Here is a 7,091-nt window from a genome sequence, read left to right on the forward strand (position 1 = left end):
GATTTTAGTGGGATTGCTTTGAGTTTCTCTCCAGTTCTTTTGATGTTGGCTACTGGTTTGCTGTAGATTGCTTTTATTATTTTTATGTATGGGCCTTGAATTCCTGATATTTCCATGACTTTTATCATGAAGGGGTATTGGATTTAGTCTAATGCTTTCTCAGCATCTAAAGAGATGATCATGTGTTTTTTGCCTTTGAGTTTGTTTATATAGTGGATTATGTTGATGGATTTCCATATATTAAACCATCCCTGCATTCCTGGGTTGAAGCCTACTTGGTCATGATGGATAATCGTTTTGATGTGTTCTTGGATTCAGTTTGTGAGGATTTTATTGAGTATTTTTACATTGATATTCATAAGGGAATTTGGTCTGAAATTCTCTTTCTTTTTTTGATCTTTGTGTGGTATAGGTATCAGAGTAACTGTGGCTTCATAGAATGAATTGTATAGAGTTCTTTCTGTTACTATTTTGTGGAATACTTCGAAGAGAGTTGGAATTAGGTCTTCTTTGAAGGTCTGATAGAACTCTGCAGTAAACCCATTTGGTCTTGAGGGTTTTTTTTGGGGGGGATGGGAGACTATTAATGCCTCCCATGTGCTTAAATGCTTGACCCATATGGAAGTGTCACCTTTGCTGTTTCCCTTCAGAAAAGGGCAGGTCGGGACAGGTGAGATGGCTCAGAGGTTAAGAGTGCCGAGTGTTCTTCCAAAGGTCCTGAGTTCAAATCCCATCAACCACATGGTGGCTCACAACTATCCACAATGAAATCTGATACCCTCTTCTAGAGTGTCTGAAGACAGGCTACAGTGTACTTACATATAATAAATAGATAGAAAAAACTTTTAAAAAAATGAATGAAAGAAAGAAAATATCAGGCCTCCTAGAAATATAAACCAAACATGGTATATCCATTTACAAATATCCAGTTTCAATTTCATTCGCAATTCCAACATAATTCAAAACTTCCCCCCCCCCCCCCCCCCGCCCTCAATTTGTATGCCAGGACTTCATTAGAAGTACGTTTGGTAGAAAAAAAATCTTGAGAAAATAAAACTAGATTTTGGTCAATAAAAATAGAATCTGCTGGGGTTGTCTTTGTCCAGCTCGTATAGGCAGCCATGGAAAGTTCCAGAGGACTCCCAGATCTACACAAGTTGTTATAGACAAATAAGAAATGCTGAGAGAAGGGAGAAATAGTTTCCCCATAAAAGAGCCCAAGCAAATGGCTATCCAATTCCAAATGGACAGCTATGAAAACATACGTACAAGTAACATCACACGGAGCAGTTTATATTTGGGAATATGTAGGAATATATATGTATATACATATTTACATATGTACATAATAATAATTTCAGAAAATAAGACATGAATTTGAAAGAGAGTATTGGGTGCAGTGTATGAGAAAAAGTAAAGGGAAGTTGAAAAGGAGGTAATTTGTTATAATTTCAAAAATAAAAAGATATTAAAAATGGATCCTATAACTCAGTAGTTACAAACTCTATCACCCAGCCCTTTGTTGAATTTGAATGTGCGATAAACTTAAAAAATGTTCTTTTCAGCTTGCCTAGGCAGTTTTCTTTGATCAAAGGTATTTCTGAAATTGAGATTTTCTTTGAGTTTTTATTACCCAAAGCTGCTGCTTGAGAAGGAACCTACCGTGTGTTCACTATGGTACCAACTGCTCACATGGTTACCCACCTCTTTGGTTTTGTTTTTTTAACAAAAGCAAATAATATATCATTTATCTCAAATCCTAAATGTAGTGCAATTTAAAAGTAAGTTTTTCCTTATTTAAATCCCAACTCTTAAGCCTTGTGCTCAATAACCCATTGGATACACAGTACTGAGAATGCAGTGCATAAGCCTGGTGCAACACTAGAACCCAGGAAACAGCCAACAATAGTTGAATCCTATTGCATGGAGGCTACATCTCAATTAGGGCAGGATTAACATATACTTTAATATTTTTCATTTCAAATATAACCTGATTTTCAATAAATCTTTTAGATCAACAAAGTCTGTCATTGTTGTGTAGTAAGTTGGTTTAAGTATGCTTTGTAAAGAACTATGACTGTGTAGGATAAGCATACCTATGTGTTCTTTGCAGAATTAAAATCTTGGACTTTGTATTCATGCTTCTGTATCCCGCAGTATTTTGCTTTGTGTTTTGTGTGTACATCTACCTTCTGACAAGCCACAAACTATTCACGTACAGGAAATAACAGAAGGCACAAGTTTTCAAAATTATTTAAGGCATGCTTCTTAATTTCTATTAGCATAGCTGCATGAAACAGGTCACTGAAAATCTTCCTCAGAATCCACTTAATCACATTATCTAATTCTGCTAATACACAGAAGCTAGTCCAAGGAAACATGTTGATCAAGGTACTTTTATGTATATGTACACTCCCATGTTGATTAATATCTATCTTTGTGTATCATTTATTTGAAGGTTGCAGTATCTGTACACAAATTCCATGTTGAAGAAGCAGCCTCAGACAATGCAAGCTTTTTAAATTGCAGTTGCTTATTAAGCAGATCATTAAAATCAAAGTGCTTTATTGTGAAGAAATGTATTTTAAATACTAATGTTTGCTGAGAGTGGTCAGGCAGTGGTACAGTGCCGTGCAAGTTTCACCAGTGATGCCCTTGCTTTCTTATAAGATTTTCTTTCATCTAATGGCCTTGGCTTGGAGATGTGGAAGCTGCCCTCTCCAGCTTCATTTACCTGTTCTACCTTCCTGGAAATAATTTGATCTGGTTCACTCATCTTCATCAGGGTTCCCAAAAGCAAAGATGTGCTTATTCTATAAAGTAAATCAAAGAGGTTTCCTAGAAACAATGCCTGCCTACACCTAGCTCTTCCAATTGCTGTCTTTAGTGGCCTTGAAAGTGATGCATATATCTTTATCTTTAAGAGCTAGTCAAAAGACAGTTAGAACCTAAGGACATTTGAGGAGTGGTATGGAAACCTAATGTAGTGGAAAGTTCCAAAAATATATGAAGATGATCCAAATGAAATCTCCAGATAATGAGGGAGACTGAATCCCAAATGATCAGCTCTTGTCACCCAAGCTTCTAGGACTGGTTTTATCTAATTGAGATGTTAGCTGAATGGATCCAAGGAAATGCCCAAAAGCATAGGCCCATGGCTAAGACAATTGGTCACTCTCTACAACTTGACAGCAAGGTCTCATTACTGAAGACAACACCAATACAACTCATTGAATAGAGAGATATTGAACTGTTGCCTCATAGGCCCTTCAACCCCATATTCTAGTGTCTATGACATGGAACATTACTCTACAGACTATTGAAAAAGAAATATGAACAGAAACCCAACCCCCAAACTTCTGATCTATTACCTGTATTGCATGAAAAAATATGCTATAGCCATAATGGCACAAACCTTGTGGGAGTAAGCAAACATTGACTTAAGGTCCATTCCATGGGAGGGAACCCATATCTGAAACTATTTAATCAAAAGCCAGAGACTAGATAGCCTAGAGACCTAGGGCGAAATCAAGTACAAGTAGAAACACCTGGTCTTAAAAAAAATCAATAAAATTATTTCTAATGATAATCTTATATACTCATAGATTGGTGAGATATTCAATAAATATCAGAGATGCTTGCTCCTGCAGTAGATGAAAACACAGAGGCCAACAGTTAAACATAATGCAAAGAATTAGAGACTTTGGAACACACAACTTTAAATGAGGTGTTTCCATCAAATCTCTCCCCTCAGAACTGAGGGAACCCTGTAGAAAAGGAGACAAGAGGAGTAGGAAGACTGAAGGCCAAGGACAGCAGACAAGGTCCTCTAAAACCAGAGAGTGGAACTCCTATGAACTCACAGAGACTGAGACAGCAATGATAGGCCCTACAACAGATCTCCACCAGGTCCTCAGCATATATTCCATAGCTTTCAGTTCAGTAATGCTTATGAGACTCTTGAATCTGTAATTCTGTGGTTCTCTGATTCTTGTGCCTGTTCTTAGGGCCTTTTCGGTTTTCTGCTGGCTTGTTTTATGATTTTTCAAAGTTAATATGATTTTTGGTATCACATATTTTATTTTGCTATGTTTGCAAAACAAAACATTGAAGAATTGTATGACATACCAATAAAGAAAACTTCACAGTGATGGTGGGAAACAAACAAATACTCCCATCTCTCCCTCCTCAAAAAACCTACTCAATAATCATTATCTAAACTTACCTACTCAAATAGTATTTTCAGTCACTCATGCAAGAACCATGCATCCTTATGATTAAAACTCAGCTCTGCATAACAGGGTAGTCTTCTCAGCCTATATGCCATCTGTTTACAGATATGATGGTCTGCTCTTGAGTTAGTGCCTCATACTGAGACAAACCACATTGTATCATACATCAAAACATTTAGACTAAAGAGTAATCGGATTATCAATAGATATAACTATCGATCGATATATGTTTAAAGAGGGAGGAGGGAATGCACGGTATTTGAGAAGAACTAGAGTCATGTGCTGCTCATGAAAACATAAGAGACCCATCGTCTGAGGGAAAAAAAAGAATTAGATATTTACAATAGACCAAAATTTCCTCTGCACATTTGTAAGATGTTTTGTTAGTTACTGGTCTGTTATCACAGGAATTAGAATGGAAGACCATAATAAAACAGCACTAGATATATAGTATAAGTTTATACTGTTACTTTGCTTCATAAATCTCCTGAACTTTATTAACTATATTTGTAAAAATGAAATATACAAGCATAAAAATTTATCTCAGATATGATTTGAGCCATCGTTATGATAAAATTGCAATAAGTAAGACCACTTTCACAGGTTACTATTATTTTTAAAATAAGATTATATATTTTACAAATGTACTTATGAATAAAATTAAAATATCTGTCTGAACTGAAGTAATGTAGTAAAGATTCAGCGATGTATATATAAGGGACTTTTCACTTAAAGATTCATTTTAATACATATAAGTTTATAAAATGTGCTTTTCACATTTAAATACTTCATTTTCTGGTTGTTCAGTTAAACTTTAAGAATCACTCATCATGCAGACATTATGAAATACGATGGATTATAATTGTCAGACAAACTGAGACAACTACAACACAATATTCAGAAAGGGATGAAAAGTGGATTGTCTTAATTTAACAGTCTATATTAATATTTCTTGCTAAAAAAGAACCAGTAGTTTACAGAGAAAACTAGAAATATAATTTCACCTTTTAAATCCCTTTTTGTTCCAGAACGTCATAGAGAAAAATCAAACAAGCCCTTTGGAAATACTAACCATATTCATGTAAACACAGAACAGAAATTAGTTTTATTATTCTGTGACACTCATGGTATTCTGACTCAGAACAATTTGGAGGAAACTGAATTCAATGGAAAAAACAGAAATTTTTAAAGGTTAAGTACAAAATTTCAGAAGGGAAGGTTCTATCCAAAAGGATCAACACAGAATTTACTTAACTCTGCTCTAATGCAATTAAATGTGAGGCAGCATAAATATCCCCTGAGAGCATGCACTGACTAATATAACTGAGATGGAACATGACTGATATAAATAGTGTTGGAACATGGAAAAATACCACTCCTTTCATGACAACACAGAGATGGGTACCAAATATTCAGCATATGTCAGCATGGACTGATTACATAGAAGAGAATGGAACTTACTTTATAACCTGAAGACAACAGAGCCATACGTATGCAATGGACAGTGAAATAAAAATTTAATAAATTTTTGAAATTTCAAAAACACATGAATTAAAGAACATTAAAATGATATGGTGTATACATAGAGATTTAAGAACTCATGTATATTTTAGATTTATGTGCATATATGTGTCTATAAAATAACTTTTATTTTATTTGCTTTAAATATGTTTTTACATTAAATTATGTGTATATGTATGTGTAAGAGAAGCAGCATACTTATAGTGCACTTGCCTGTGGAGTTCAGAAGGAAGCATTGGACCCTCTGAAACTGGAGTTATAGGTAATTATGAGCTACCTGATGTAGGTTTCAGAAGTATACTTAAGTCCTCAGAAGAGCAGTAACAAGAGAGTGTGAGTGCTCTTAACAACTGAGCAATTTCTTGTTCAACGAGAAGAAACTATTCCTGGTTAGTGACAGCTTAGCCAACTACCCAGGACTAAGAAAGTCATGTATATTGGAGAAGGACCTATAATTGCTGCTTTAATAAATGAGCATTAGATGCAAATGCACACTAAATATTTGTACTTACATTCACAAATAAGTGTAGTTACTATCTCATATCGAGGAAGTTTCTCTTTGCAATAGGTGAAGACCAATAGAGAAAGTCAAAACCAATCAAATGTCATAGTTTTGGGACCCAATCCTAGTGGATACATCTATAAAAGAACATGCACACCTAAGAGTCATGATATATTGTAGAAAGGGAAGCAGAAAGATTGTAATAGCCTGAGGATGTCTTCTAGTAATATGCAGTAATGTCTCACCATCATGACTGCATAATCATGACTTGAACAAGAACAAAAATGTACTTGCTACAGTGATTTCTGGGAAAGTCCATAAGATTTCAGCATTAGACAAATACCTACAGGCAACTCTTTAGAACACTCTTCTTTAGAAGAGTGGAAGAAACAGTCTTCCCCAGAGAGTAGCACACCACTTGCTTATCTGATGTCCTATGGCCAGCCTTGAAAATGTTCATAACAATAACATTACATGGAGTGAAAAGGTTGTTTTAGGTTTGGGGAAATATATTTGTGTGTGTATGTATGCACATATGTATATAATAATAAGTAATGAAAACTAGAGGTCTTATATTTAAAAAAGATCAAGGAGGGATATATGGGATGCTTTGGACAGGGAAGTTATATAATTATGTTATACTATCAATATACAACGGAAATATTTGAAAAGTTCTAGGGGATGAGAAAATAAAAATACTAAGTTGTGATCAGGAAATGGGAAGAAGATGAATAATATTTAAGAATTTTTCTTGAATTGTTTAGCTACTCTCAGGAAGTCACCTACCAGGTTATAATTTTTCTTGCTTCAAAAACCTAAGGAATACCTTAAAATAA

The sequence above is a fragment of the Mus pahari genome, chromosome 8 (assembly GCF_900095145.1).
Source record: "Mus pahari chromosome 8, PAHARI_EIJ_v1.1, whole genome shotgun sequence".
Classification (NCBI taxonomy): Eukaryota; Metazoa; Chordata; class Mammalia; order Rodentia; family Muridae; genus Mus; species Mus pahari.